The sequence below is a fragment of the Pseudophryne corroboree genome, chromosome 4 (genome assembly GCF_028390025.1).
Source record: "Pseudophryne corroboree isolate aPseCor3 chromosome 4, aPseCor3.hap2, whole genome shotgun sequence".
Lineage (NCBI taxonomy): Eukaryota > Metazoa > Chordata > Amphibia > Anura > Myobatrachidae > Pseudophryne > Pseudophryne corroboree.
This window is the reverse complement of record NC_086447.1, coordinates 26,448,060-26,461,942: the sequence shown is the minus strand read 5'-3', so window position 1 is coordinate 26,461,942 and position 13,883 is coordinate 26,448,060. Positions and strand designations below refer to the sequence as shown.

The following is a 13,883-nucleotide window of genomic DNA, read 5'->3' as shown; positions in this document are numbered from 1 at the left end:
AGTATTATTCACATTTAGCCAATATGCATAAGGTTCCCCTTCAAAATTGGTCAGAAATACATTAAAAATAAATGTTTTTATTAAATACAATGATCAGAACTATTAATAAGTTAATGTGTCCTCTTGAAATGCAAAGTGGACAAAATAGCATAGAAATTATTAGAAAATAGAAAAATAAGTTTAGAAAAACAAATTCTAAGAAAACGGTTTGCCAATGGTACTTCCCGACTCCATAGTGATGAGATCTTCAAAAGTCAGTTTCTGTATTGTAGTGGTTATCACATTCGCCTAAATCACAAAAGGTCCCCAGTTCGAAACTGGGCAGAAATATGCTGTTATCTTTAGAATTTTAAAACAAGGGATTTTTGGTTGAAATGCAAATAAAAATACAATCATATAAAAAGTTTATTTCAGAATGCCATAATGTATGTCAAAGATCATTTTTTATTGGATGGCGGGAGATGCTGTTTCCATGTAGTTTCTGTTGTGTAGTGGTTATCACGTTCGCCTCACACGCGAAAGGTCCCCAGTTCGAACCTGGGCAGAAACATGTTTTGTTACCTAAACATTTTGAATTCAATAATTTATATTTTGATAACTATCTACTGTTGCATTGCTCAATGAAAAAGCAAGCAAAAATCATATTGCAGAATATCAAAAGTCAATTTCCCTTCTACCATGCATATTGGATGGTGTTGCATTCATGAAGTACCTGTAGTGTAGAGTTATTCACATTTACCAAATATGCATAAGGTCCCCCTTCAAAATTGGTCAGAAATACATTAAAAAAAGATTTTTTTTAGTAAATACAATGATCAGAATTGATAATAAGTGAATGTGTCCTCTTGAAATGCAAAGTGGAAAAATAGCGTCAAAATTATTAGAAAATAGGAAAAAAAAGTTTAGAAAAAATTATATTTCTAAGAAAAGCATGTGTCATTTGTACTTCCAGACTAGATAGGGATGTGATACACGAGAGTCAGTTTCTGTAGTGTAGTGGTTATCACGTTCGCTTAACACGCGAAAGGTCCCTAGTTCGAAACTGGGCAGAAACAGTCTTTTAGCTTTAGAATTTTAAAACAATGAATTTTTGGGTGAAATGTTCAATAAAAATACAATCAGATAAAAAGTATATTTTAGCATGCCATACTGAATGTCAAAGATCATTTTTTATTGGATGATGGTCGCAAATTTTTCATGTAGTATCTGTAGTGTAGTGATTTCATGTTTGCCTCACACGTGAAAGGTCCCCAGTTCGAAATTGGCAGAAACATAGTTTGTTACCTAAACACTTTGAATTCAATAATTTATATTTTGATAACTATATACTGTTGCATTGCTCAATGAAAAAGCAAGCAAAAAATCATATTGCAGAATATCAAAAGTCAATTTCCCTTCTACCATGCATATTGGATGGTGTTGCATTCATGAAGTACCTGTAGTGTAGTATTATTCACATTTAGCCAATATGCATAAGGTTCCCCTTCAAAATTGGTCAGAAATACATTAAAAATAGATTTTTTTTATTAAATACAATGATCAGAACTATTAATAAGTGAATGTGTCCTCTTGAAATGCAAAGTGGAAAAAATAGCATAGAAATTATTAGAAAATAGAAAAATAAGTTTAGAAAAAAAAATTCTAAGAAAACGGTTTGCCAATGGTACTTCCCGACTCCATAGTGATGAGATCTTCAAAAGTCAGTTTCTGTATTGTAGTGGTTATCACATTCGCCTAAAACACAAAAGGTCCCCAGTTCGAAACTGGGCAGAAATATGCTGTTATCTTTAGAATTTTAAAACAAGGGATTTTTGGTTGAAATGCCAAAAAAAATGCAATCATATAAAAAGTTTATTTCAGAATGCCATAATGTATGTCAAAGATAATTTTTTATTGGATGGCGGTAGATGCTGCTTCCGTGTAGTTTCTGTAGAGTAGTGGTTATCACGTTCGCCTCACACGCGAAAGGTCCCCAGTTCGAAACTGGGCAGAAATATATTTTGTTACCTAAACACTTTGAATTTAATAATTTATATTTTGATAACTATCTACTGTTGCATTGCTCAATGAAAAAGCAAGCAAAAATCATATTGCAGAATATCAAAAGTCAATTTCCCTTCTACCATGCATATTGGATGGTGTTGCATTCATGAAGTACCTGTAGTGTAGTATTATTCACATTTAGCGAATATGCATAAGGTTCCCCTTCAAAATTGGTCAGAAATACATTAAAAATAGATTTTTTTATTAAATACAATGATCAGAACTATTAATAAGTGAATGTGTCCTCTTGAAATGCAAAGTGGAAAAAATAGCATAGAAATTATTAGAAAATAGAAAAATAAGTTTAGAAAAAAAAATTCTATGAAAACGGTTTGCCAATGGTACTTCCCGACTCCATAGTGATGAGATCTTCAAAAGTCAGTTTCTGTATTGTAGTGGTTATCACATTCGCCTAAAACACAAAAGGTCCCCAGTTCGAAACTGGGCAGAAATGTGCTGTTATCTTTAGAATTTTAAAACAATTGATTTTTGGTTGAAATGCCAATTAAAAATGCAATCATATAAAAAGTTTATTTCAGAATGCCATAATGTATGTCAAAGATCATTTTTTATTGGATGGCGGGAGACGCTGTTTACATGTAGTTTCTGTAGTGTAGTGGTTATCACTTTCGCCTCACACGCGAAAGGTCCTCAGTTCAAAACTGGGCAGAAACATATTTTGTTACCTAAACACTTTGAATTCAATAATTTATATTTTGATAACTATCTACTGTTGCATTGCTCAATGAAAAAGCAAGCAAAAATCATATTGCAGAATATCAAAAGTCAATTTCCCTTCTACCATGCATATTGGATGGTGTTGCATTCATGAAGTACCTGTAGTGTAGAGTTATTCACATTTACCCAATATGCATAAGGTCCCCCTTCAAAATTGGTCAGAAATACATTAAAAAAATATTTTTTTAGTAAATACAATAATCAGAACTATTAATAAGTAAATGTGTCCTCTTGAAATGCAAAGTGGAAAAAATAGCATAGAAATTTTTAGAAAATAGAAAAATAAGTTTAGAAAAAAAAATTCTAAGAAAACGGTTTGCCAATGGTACTTTCCGACTCCATAGTGATGAGATCTTCAAAAGTCCGTTTCTGTATTGTAGTGGTTATCACATTCGCCTAAAACACAAAAGGTGCCCAGTTCGAAACTGGGCAGAAATATGCTGTTTTCTTTAGAATTTTAAAACAAGGGATTTTTGGTTGAAATGCCAAATAAAAATGCAATCATATAAAAAGTTTATTTCAGAATGCCATAATGTATGTCAAAGATCATTTTTTATTGGATGGCGGGAGATGCTGTTTCCATGTAGTTTCTGTAGTGTAGTGGTTATCACGTTCGCCTCACACGCGAAAGATCCCCAGTTCAAAACTGGGCAGAAACACATTTTGTTACCTAAACACTTTGAATTCAATAATTTATATTTTGATAACTATCTACTGTTGCATTGCTCAATGAAAAAGCAAGCAAAAATCATATTGCAGAATATCAAAAGTCAATTTCCCTTCTACCATGCATATTGGATGGTGTTGCATTCATGAAGTACCTGTAGTGTAGAGTTATTCACATTTACCCAATATGCATAAGGTGCCCCTTCAAAATTGGTCAGAAATACATTAAAAAATATTTTTTTAGTAAATACAATGATCAGAATTGATAATAAGTGAATGTGTCCTCTTGAAATGCAAAGTGGAAAAATAGCGTCAAAATTATTAGAAAATAGGAAAAAAGTTTAGAAAAAATTATATTTCTAAGAAAAGCATGTGTCATTTGTACTTCCAGACTAGATAGTGATGGGATCCTCGAGAGTCAGTTTCTGTAGTGTAGTGTTTATCACGTTCGCTTAACACGCGAAAGGTCCCCAGTTCGAAACTGGGCAGAAACAGTCTTTTAGCTTTAGAATTTTAAAACAATGAATTTTTGGGTGAAATGTTCAATAAAAATACAATCAGATAAAAAGTATATTTTAGCATGCCATACTGAATGTCAAAGATCATTTTTTATTGGATGATGGTCGCAAATTTTTCATGTAGTATCTGTAGTGTAGTGATTTCATGTTTGCCTCACACGTGAAAGGTCCCCAGTTCGAAATTGGCAGAAACATAGTTTGTTACCTAAACACTTTGAATTCAATAATTTATATTTTGATAAATATATACTGTAGCATTGCTCAATGAAAAAGCAAGCAAAAAATCATATTGCAGAATATCAAAAGTCAATTTCCCTTCTACCATGCATATTGGATGGTGTTGCATTCATGAAGTACCTGTAGTGTAGTATTATTCACATTTAGCGAATATGCATAAGGTTCCCCTTCAAAATTGGTCAGAAATACATTAAAAATAGATTTTTTTATTAAATACAATGATCAGAACTATTAATAAGTGAATGTGTCCTCTTGAAATGCAAAGTGGAAAAAATAGCATAGAAATTATTAGAAAATAGAAAAATAAGTTTAGAAAAAAAAATTCTATGAAAACGGTTTGCCAATGGTACTTCCCGACTCCATAGTGATGAGATCTTCAAAAGTCAGTTTCTGTATTGTAGTGGTTATCACATTCGCCTAAAACACAAAAGGTCCCCAGTTCGAAACTGGGCAGAAATGTGCTGTTATCTTTAGAATTTTAAAACAAGGGATTTTTGGTTGAAATGCCAAATAAAAATGCAATCATATAAAAAGTTTATTTCAGAATGCCATAATGTATGTCAAAGATCATTTTTTATTGGATGGTGGGAGACACTGTTTCCATGTAGTTTCTGTAGTGTAGTGGTTATCACTTTCGCCTCACACGCGAAAGGTCCTCAGTTCAAAACTGTGCAGAAACATATTTTGTTACCTAAACACTTTGAATTCAATAATTTATATTTTGATAACTATATACTGTTGCATTGCTCAATGAAAAAGCAAGCAAAAAATCATATTGCAGAATATCAAAAGTCAATTTCCCTTCTACCATGCATATTGGATGGTATTGCATTCATGAAGTACCTGTAGTGTAGAGTTATTTACATTTACCCAATATGCATAAGGTCCCCCTTCAAAATTGGTCAGAAATAAATAAAAAAAAATTTTTTAGTAAATACAATGATCAGAATTGATAATAAGTGAATGTGTCCTCTTGAAATGCAAAGTGGAAAAATAGCGTCAAAATTATTAGAAAATAGGAAAAAGTTTAGAAAAATTACATTTCTAAGAAAAGCATGTGTCATTTGTACTTCCAGACTAGATAGTGATGGGATCCACAAGAGTCAGTTTCTGTAGTGTAGTGGTTATCACGTTCGCCTAACATGCGAAAGGTCCCCAGTTCGAAACTGGGCAGAAACAATATTTTAGCTTTAGAATTTTAAAACAATGAATTTTTGGGTAAAATGCTCAATAAAAATACAATCAGATAAAAAGTTTATTTTAGCATGCCATACTGAATGTCAAAGATCATTTTTTATTGGATGATGGTCGCAATTTTTTCATGTAGTATCTGTAGTGTAGTGATTTCATGTTTGCCTCACACGTGAAAGGTCCCCAGTTCGAAATTGGCAGAAACATATTTTGTTACCTAAACACTTTGAATTCAATAATTTATATTTTGATAAATATATACTGTTGCATTGCTCAATGAAAAAGCAAGCAAAAAATCATATTGCAGAATATCAAAAGTCAATTTCCCTTCTACCATGCATATTGGATGGTGTTGCATTCATGAAGTACCTGTAGTGTAGTATTATTCACATTTAGCGAATATGCATAAGGTTCCCCTTCAAAATTGGTCAGAAATACATTAAAAATAGATTTTTTTATTAAATACAATGATCAGAACTATTAATAAGTGAATGTGTCCTCTTGAAATGCAAAGTGGAAAAAATAGCATAGAAATTATTAGAAAATAGAAAAATAAGTTTAGAAAAAAAAATTCTATGAAAACGGTTTGCCAATGGTACTTCCCGACTCCATAGTGATGAGATCTTCAAAAGTCAGTTTCTGTATTGTAGTGGTTATCACATTCGCCTAAAACACAAAAGGTCCCCAGTTCGAAACTGGGCAGAAATGTGCTGTTATCTTTAGAATTTTAAAACAAGGGATTTTTGGTTGAAATGCCAAATAAAAATGCAATCATATAAAAAGTTTATTTCAGAATGCCATAATGTATGTCAAAGATCATTTTTTATTGGATGGCGGGAGATGCTGTTTCCATGTAGTTTCTGTAGTGTAGTGGTTATCACGTTCGCCTCACACGCGAAAGGTCCTCAGTTCAAAACTGGGCAGAAACATATTTTGTTACCTAAACACTTTGAATTCAATAATTTATATTTTGATAACTATCTACTGTTGCATTGCTCATTGAAAAAGCAAGCAAAAATCATATTGCAGAATATCAAAAGTCAATTTCCCTTCTACCATGCATATTGGATGGTGTTGCATTCATGAAGTACCTGTAGTGTAGAGTTATTCACATTTACCCAATATGCATAAGGTCCCCCTTCAAAATTGGTCAGAAATACATTAAAAAAATATTTTTTTAGTAAATACAATGATCAGAATTGATAATAAGTGAATGTGTCCTCTTGAAATGCAAAGTGGAAAAATAGCGCCAAAATTATTAGAAAATAGGAAAAAAAGTTTAGAAAAAATTATATTTCTAAGAAAAGCATGTGTCATTTGTACTTCCAGACTAGATAGTGATGGGATCCTCAAGAGTCAGTTTCTGTAGTGTAGTGGTTATCACATTCGCCTAACACGCGAAAGGTCCCCAGTTCAAAACTGGGCAGAAGCAATGTTTTAGCTTTAGAATTTTAAAACAATGAATTTTTGGGTAAAATGCTCAATAAAAATACAATCAGATAAAAAGTTTATTTTAGCATGCCATACTGAATGTCAAAGATCATTTTTTATTGGATGATGGTCGCAAATTTTTCATGTAGTATCTGTAGTGTAGTGATTTCATGTTTGCCTCACACGTGAAAGGTCCCCAGTTCGAAATTGGCAGAAACATATTTTGTTACCTAAACACTTTGAATTCAATAATTTATATTTTGATAAATATATACTGTTGCATTGCTCAATGAAAAAGCAAGCAAAAAATCATATTGCAGAATATCAAAAGTCAATTTCCCTTCTACCATGCATATTGGATGGTGTTGCATTCATGAAGTACCTGTAGTGTAGTATTATTCACATTTAGCCAATATGCATAAGGTTCCCCTTCAAAATTGGTCAGAAATACATTAAAAATAGATTTTTTTATTAAATACAATGATCAGAACTATTAATAAGTGAATGTGTCCTCTTGAAATGCAAAGTGGAAAAAATAGCATAGAAATTATTAGAAAATAGAAAAATAAGTTTAGAAAAAAAAATTCTATGAAAACGGTTTGCCAATGGTACTTCCCGACTCCATAGTGATGAGATCTTCAAAAGTCAGTTTCTGTATTGTAGTGGTTATCACATTCGCCTAAAACACAAAAGGTCCCCAGTTCGAAACTGGGCAGAAATGTGCTGTTATCTTTAGAATTTTAAAACAAGGGATTTTTGGTTGAAATGCCAAATAAAAATGCAATCATATAAAAAGTTTATTTCAGAATGCCATAATGTATGTCAAAGATCATTTTTTATTGGATAGCGGGAGATGCTGTTTCCATGTAGTTTCTGTAGTGTAGTGGTTATCATGTTTGCCTCACACGCGAAAGGTCCTCAGTTCAAAACTGGGCAGAAACATATTTTGTTACCTAAACACTTTGAATTCAATAATTTATATTTTGATAACTATCTACTGTTGCATTGCTCATTGAAAAAGCAAGCAAAAATCATATTGCAGAATATCAAAAGTCAATTTCCCTTCTACCATGCATATTGGATGGTGTTGCATTCATGAAGTACCTGTAGTGTAGAGTTATTCACATTTACCCAATATGCATAAGGTCCCCCTTCAAAATTGGTCAGAAATACATTAAAAAAATATTTTTTTAGTAAATACAATGATCAGAATTGATAATAAGTGAATGTGTCCTCTTGAAATGCAAAGTGGAAAAAAAGCGCCAAAATTATTAGAAAATAGGAAAAAAAGTTTAGAAAAAATTATATTTCTAAGAAAAGCATGTGTCATTTGTACTTCCAGACTAGATAGTGATGGGATCCACAAGAGTCAGTTTCTGTAGTGTAGTGGTTATCACGTTCGCCTAACACGCGAAAGGTCCCCAGTTCAAAACTGGGCAGAAACAATGTTTTAGCTTTAGAATTTTAAAACAATGAATTTTTGGGTAAAATGCTCAATAAAAATACAATCAGATAAAAAGTTTATTTTAGCATGCCATACTGAATGTCAAAGATCATTTTTTATTGGATGATGGTTGCAAATTTTTCATGTAGTATCTGTAGTGTAGTGATTTCATGTTTGCCTCACACGTGAAAGGTCCCCAGTTCGAAATTGGCAGAAACATATTTTGTTACCTAAACACTTTGAATTCAAAAATTTATATTTTGATAACTATATACTGTTGCATTGCTCAATGAAAAAGCAAGCAAAAAATCATATTGCAGAATATCAAAAGTCAATTTCCCTTCTACCATGCATATTGGATGGTGTTGCATTCATGAAGTACCTGTAGTGTAGAGTTATTCACATTTACCCAATATGCATAAGGTCCCCCTTCAAAATTGGTCAGAAATACATTAAAAAAATATTTTTTTAGTAAATACAATGATCAGAACTATTAATAAGTAAATGTGTCCTCTTGAAATGCAAAGTGGAAAAATAGCATAGAAATTATTAGAATATAGAAAAATAAGTTTAGAAAAAAAAAATTCTAAGAAAACGGTTTGCCAATGGTACTTCCCGACTCCATAGTGATGAGATCTTCAAAAGTCAGTTTCTGTATTGTAGTGGTTATCACATTCGCCTAAAACACAAAAGGTCCCCAGTTCGAAACTGGGCAGAAATATGCTGTTTTCTTTAGAATTTTAAAACAAGGGATTTTTGGTTGAAATGCCAAATAAAAATGCAATTATATAAAAAGTTTATTTCAGAATGCCATAATGTATGTCAAAGATCATTTTTTATTGGATGGCGGGAGATGCTGTTTCCATGTAGTTTCTGTAGTGTAGTGGTTATCACGTTCGCCTCACACGCGAAAGATCCCCAGTTCAAAACTGGGCAGAAACATATTTTGTTACCTAAACACTTTGAATTCAATAATTTATATTTTGATAACTATCTACTGTTGCATTGCTCAATGAAAAAGCAAGCAAAAATCATATTGCAGAATATCAAAAGTCAATTTCCCTTCTACCATGCATATTGGATGGTGTTGCATTCATGAAGTACCTGTAGTGTAGTATTATTCACATTTACCCAATATGCATAAGGTCCCCCTTCAAAATTGGTCAGAAATACATAAAAAAATATTTTTTTTAGTAAATACAATGATCAGAATTGATAATAAGTGAATGTGTCCTCTTGAAATGCAAAGTGGAAAAATAGCGTCAAAATTATTAGAAAATAGGAAAAAAAAGTTTAGAAAAAATTATATTTCTAAGAAAAGCATGTGTCATTTGTACTTCCAGAATAGATAGGGATGTGATACACGAGAGTCAGTTTCTGTAGTGTAGTGGTTATCACGTTCGCTTAACATGCAAAAGGTCCCCAGTTCGAAACTGAGCAGAAACAGTCTTTTAGCTTTAGAATTTTAAAAGAATGAATTTTTGGGTGAAATGTTCAATAAAAATACAATCAGATAAAAAGTATATTTTAGCATGCCATACTGAATGTCAAAGATCATTTTTTATTGGATGATGGTCGCAAATTTTTCATGTAGTATCTGTAGTGTAGTGATTTCATGTTTGCCTCACACGTGAAAGGTCCCCAGTTCGAAATTGGCAGAAACATAGTTTGTTACCTAAACACTTTGAATTCAATAATTTATATTTTGATAACTATATACTGTTGCATTGCTCAATGAAAAAGCAAGCAAAAAATCATATTGCAGAATATCAAAAGTCAATTTCCCTTCTACCATGCATATTGGATGGTGTTGCATTCATGAAGTACCTGTAGTGTAGAGTTATTCACATTTACCCAATATGCATAAGGTCCCCCTTCAAAATTGGTCAGAAATACATTAAAAAAATATTTTTTTAGTAAATACAATGATCAGAACTATTAATAAGTAAATGTGTCCTCTTGAAATGCAAAGTGGAAAAATAGCATAGAAATTATTAGAATATAGAAAAATAAGTTTAGAAAAAAAAAATTATAAGAAAACGGTTTGCCAATGGTACTTCCCGACTCCATAGTGATGAGATCTTCAAAAGTCAGTTTCTGTATTGTAGTGGTTATCACATTCGCCTAAAACACAAAAGGTCCCCAGTTCGAAACTGGGCAGAAATGTGCTGTTATCTTTAGAATTTTAAAACAAGGGATTTTTGGTTGAAATGCCAAATAAAAATGCAATCATATAAAAAGTTTATTTCAGAATGCCATAATGTATGTCAAAGATCATTTTTTATTGGATTGCGGGAGATGCTGTTTCCATGTAGTTTCTGTAGTGTAGTGGTTATCACGTTCGCCTCACACGCGAAAGGTCCTCAGTTCAAAACTGGGCAGAAACATATTTTGTTACCTAAACACTTTGAATTCAATAATTTATATTTTGATAACTATCTACTGTTGCATTGCTCATTGAAAAAGCAAGCAAAAATCATATTGCAGAATATCAAAAGTCAATTTCCCTTCTACCATGCATATTGGATGGTGTTGCATTCATAAAGTACCTGTAGTGTAGAGTTATTCACATTTACCCAATATGCATAAGGTCCCCCTTCAAAATTGGTCAGAAATACATTAAAAAAATATTTTTTTAGTAAATACAATGATCAGAATTGATAATAAGTGAATGTGTCCTCTTGAAATGCAAAGTGGAAAAAAAGCGCCAAAATTATTAGAAAATAGGAAAAAAAGTTTAGAAAAAATTATATTTGTAAGAAAAGCATGTGTCATTTGTACTTCCAGACTAGATAGTGATGGGATCCACAAGAGTCAGTTTCTGTAGTGTAGTGGTTATCACGTTCGCCTAACACGCGAAAGGTCCCCAGTTCAAAACTGGGCAGAAACAATGTTTTAGCTTTAGAATTTTAAAACAATGAATTTTTGGGTAAAATGCTCAATAAAAATACAATCAGATAAAAAGTTTATTTTAGCATGCCATACTGAATGTCAAAGATCATTTTTTATTGGATGATGGTCGCAAATTTTTCATGTAGTATCTGTAGTGTAGTGATTTCATGTTTGCCTCACACGTGAAAGGTCCCCAGTTCGAAATTGGCAGAAACATATTTTGTTACCTAAACACTTTGAATTCAATAATTTATATTTTGATAACTATATACTGTTGCATTGCTCAATGAAAAAGCAAGCAAAAAATCATATTGCAGAATATCAAAAGTCAATTTCCCTTCTACCATGCATATTGGATGGTGTTGCATTCATGAAGTACCTGTAGTGTAGAGTTATTCACATTTACCCAATATGCATAAGGTCCCCCTTCAAAATTGGTCAGAAATACATTAAAAAAATATTTTTTTAGTAAATACAATGATCAGAACTATTAATAAGTAAATGTGTCCTCTTGAAATGCTAAGTGGAAAAATAGCATAGAAATTATTAGAATATAGAAAAATAAGTTTAGAAAAAAAAAATTCTAAGAAAACGGTTTGCCAATGGTACTTCCCGACTCCATAGTGATGAGATCTTCAAAAGTCAGTTTCTGTATTGTAGTGGTTATCACATTCGCCTAAAACACAAAAGGTCCCCAGTTCGAAACTGGGCAGAAATATGCTGTTTTCTTTAGAATTTTAAAACAAGGGATTTTTGGTTGAAATGCCAAATAAAAATGCAATTATATAAAAAGTTTATTTCAGAATGCCATAATGTATGTCAAAGATCATTTTTTATTGGATGGCGGGAGATGCTGTTTCCATGTAGTTTCTGTAGTGTAGTGGTTATCACGTTCGCCTCACACGCGAAAGATCCCAAGTTCAAAACTGGGCAGAAACATATTTTGTTACCTAAACACTTTGAATTCAATAATTTATATTTTGATAACTATCTACTGTTGCATTGCTCAATGAAAAAGCAAGCAAAAATCATATTGCAGAATATCAAAAGTCAATTTCCCTTCTACCATGCATATTGGATGGTGTTGCATTCATGAAGTACCTGTAGTGTAGTATTATTCACATTTAGCCAATATGCATAAGGTTCCCCTTCAAAATTGGTCAGAAATACATGAAAAATAGATTTTTTTATTAAATACAATGATCAGAACTATTAATAAGTGAATGTGTCCTCTTGAAATGCAAAGTGGAAAAAATAGCATAGAAATGATTAGAAAATAGAAAAATAAGTTTAGAAAAACAAATTCTAAGAAAACGGTTTGCCAATGGTACTTCCCGACTCCATAGTGATGAGATCTTCAAAAGTCAGTTTCTGTATTGTAGTGGTTATCACATTCGCCTAAAACACAAAAGGTCCCCAGTTCGAAACTGGGCAGAAATATGCTGTTATCTTTAGAATTTTAAAACAAGGGATTTTTGGTTGAAATGCAAATAAAAATACAATCATATAAAAAGTTTATTTCAGAATGCCATAATGTATGTCAAAGATCATTTTTTATTGGATGGCGGGAGATGCTGTTTCCATGTAGTTTCTGTAGTGTAGTGGTTATCACGTTCGCCTCACACGCGAAAGGTCCCCAGTTCGAACCTGGGCAGAAACATGTTTTGTTACCTAAACACTTTGAATTCAATAATTTATATTTTGATAACTATCTACTGTTGCATTGCTCAATGAAAAAGCAAGCAAAAATCATATTGCAGAATATCAAAAGTCAATTTCCCTTCTACCATGCATATTGGATGGTGTTGCATTCATGAAGTACCTGTAGTGTAGAGTTATTCACATTTACCCAATATGCATAAGGTCCCCCTTCAAAATTGGTCAGAAATACATAAAAAAAAGATTTTTTTTAGTAAATACAATGATCAGAATTGATAATAAGTGAATGTGTCCTCTTGAAATGCAAAGTGGAAAAATAGCGTCAAAATTATTAGAAAATAGGAAAAAAAAGTTTAGAAAAAATTATATTTCTAAGAAAAGCATGTGTCATTTGTACTTCCAGAATAGATAGGGATGTGATACACGAGAGTCAGTTTCTGTAGTGTAGTGGTTATCACGTTCGCTTAACATGCAAAAGGTCCCCAGTTCGAAACTGAGCAGAAACAGTCTTTTAGCTTTAGAATTTTAAAAGAATGAATTTTTGGGTGAAATGTTCAATAAAAATACAATCAGATAAAAAGTATATTTTAGCATGCCATACTGAATGTCAAAGATCATTTTTTATTGGATGATGGTCGCAAATTTTTCATGTAGTATCTGTAGTGTAGTGATTTCATGTTTGCCTCACACGTGAAAGGTCCCCAGTTCGAAATTGGCAGAAACATAGTTTGTTACCTAAACACTTTGAATTCAATAATTTATATTTTGATAACTATATACTGTTGCATTGCTCAATGAAAAAGCAAGCAAAAAATCATATTGCAGAATATCAAAAGTCAATTTCCCTTCTACCATGCATATTGGATGGTGTTGCATTCATGAAGTACCTGTAGTGTAGTATTATTCACATTTAGCCAATATGCATAAGGTTCCCCTTCAAAATTGGTCAGAAATACATTAAAAATAGATTTTTTTATTAAATACAATGATCAGAACTATTAATAAGTGAATGTGTCCTCTTGAAATGCAAAGTGGAAAAAATAGCATAGAAATTATTAGAAAAT

At 31.9% G+C, this 13,883-nt stretch overlaps 19 non-coding genes across 19 annotated transcripts; all 19 read left to right on the top strand.

Annotated features, from left to right (window-relative positions):
- Positions 1-477: 477 nt before the first annotated feature.
- On the top strand, positions 478-550 carry TRNAV-CAC (transfer RNA valine (anticodon CAC)). Its single transcript has one exon. It is a non-coding gene; the product is annotated as a tRNA-Val (tRNA).
- A 432-nt stretch (positions 551-982) lies between these two features.
- On the top strand, positions 983-1,055 carry TRNAV-AAC (transfer RNA valine (anticodon AAC)). The gene has a single exon. It is a non-coding gene; the product is annotated as a tRNA-Val (tRNA).
- Positions 1,056-1,923: 868 nt separating this feature from the next.
- Positions 1,924-1,996, top strand: TRNAV-CAC (transfer RNA valine (anticodon CAC)). Its single transcript has one exon. It is a non-coding gene; the product is annotated as a tRNA-Val (tRNA).
- A 649-nt stretch (positions 1,997-2,645) lies between these two features.
- On the top strand, positions 2,646-2,718 carry TRNAV-CAC (transfer RNA valine (anticodon CAC)). Its single transcript has one exon. It is a non-coding gene; the product is annotated as a tRNA-Val (tRNA).
- A 649-nt stretch (positions 2,719-3,367) lies between these two features.
- TRNAV-CAC (transfer RNA valine (anticodon CAC)) lies at positions 3,368-3,440 on the top strand. The gene has a single exon. It is a non-coding gene; the product is annotated as a tRNA-Val (tRNA).
- Positions 3,441-3,868: 428 nt separating this feature from the next.
- Positions 3,869-3,941, top strand: TRNAV-AAC (transfer RNA valine (anticodon AAC)). The gene has a single exon. It is a non-coding gene; the product is annotated as a tRNA-Val (tRNA).
- Positions 3,942-4,809: 868 nt separating this feature from the next.
- Positions 4,810-4,882, top strand: TRNAV-CAC (transfer RNA valine (anticodon CAC)). The gene has a single exon. It is a non-coding gene; the product is annotated as a tRNA-Val (tRNA).
- A 426-nt stretch (positions 4,883-5,308) lies between these two features.
- On the top strand, positions 5,309-5,381 carry TRNAV-AAC (transfer RNA valine (anticodon AAC)). Its single transcript has one exon. It is a non-coding gene; the product is annotated as a tRNA-Val (tRNA).
- An 868-nt stretch (positions 5,382-6,249) lies between these two features.
- On the top strand, positions 6,250-6,322 carry TRNAV-CAC (transfer RNA valine (anticodon CAC)). The gene has a single exon. It is a non-coding gene; the product is annotated as a tRNA-Val (tRNA).
- A 430-nt stretch (positions 6,323-6,752) lies between these two features.
- Positions 6,753-6,825, top strand: TRNAV-AAC (transfer RNA valine (anticodon AAC)). The gene has a single exon. It is a non-coding gene; the product is annotated as a tRNA-Val (tRNA).
- An 868-nt stretch (positions 6,826-7,693) lies between these two features.
- Positions 7,694-7,766, top strand: TRNAV-CAC (transfer RNA valine (anticodon CAC)). Its single transcript has one exon. It is a non-coding gene; the product is annotated as a tRNA-Val (tRNA).
- A 430-nt stretch (positions 7,767-8,196) lies between these two features.
- Positions 8,197-8,269, top strand: TRNAV-AAC (transfer RNA valine (anticodon AAC)). The gene has a single exon. It is a non-coding gene; the product is annotated as a tRNA-Val (tRNA).
- Positions 8,270-9,137: 868 nt separating this feature from the next.
- Positions 9,138-9,210, top strand: TRNAV-CAC (transfer RNA valine (anticodon CAC)). Its single transcript has one exon. It is a non-coding gene; the product is annotated as a tRNA-Val (tRNA).
- A 431-nt stretch (positions 9,211-9,641) lies between these two features.
- Positions 9,642-9,714, top strand: TRNAV-AAC (transfer RNA valine (anticodon AAC)). Its single transcript has one exon. It is a non-coding gene; the product is annotated as a tRNA-Val (tRNA).
- An 868-nt stretch (positions 9,715-10,582) lies between these two features.
- On the top strand, positions 10,583-10,655 carry TRNAV-CAC (transfer RNA valine (anticodon CAC)). The gene has a single exon. It is a non-coding gene; the product is annotated as a tRNA-Val (tRNA).
- Positions 10,656-11,085: 430 nt separating this feature from the next.
- On the top strand, positions 11,086-11,158 carry TRNAV-AAC (transfer RNA valine (anticodon AAC)). The gene has a single exon. It is a non-coding gene; the product is annotated as a tRNA-Val (tRNA).
- An 868-nt stretch (positions 11,159-12,026) lies between these two features.
- On the top strand, positions 12,027-12,099 carry TRNAV-CAC (transfer RNA valine (anticodon CAC)). The gene has a single exon. It is a non-coding gene; the product is annotated as a tRNA-Val (tRNA).
- Positions 12,100-12,747: 648 nt separating this feature from the next.
- Positions 12,748-12,820, top strand: TRNAV-CAC (transfer RNA valine (anticodon CAC)). Its single transcript has one exon. It is a non-coding gene; the product is annotated as a tRNA-Val (tRNA).
- Positions 12,821-13,252: 432 nt separating this feature from the next.
- On the top strand, positions 13,253-13,325 carry TRNAV-AAC (transfer RNA valine (anticodon AAC)). Its single transcript has one exon. It is a non-coding gene; the product is annotated as a tRNA-Val (tRNA).
- The last annotated feature ends 558 nt before the right edge of the window (positions 13,326-13,883 follow it).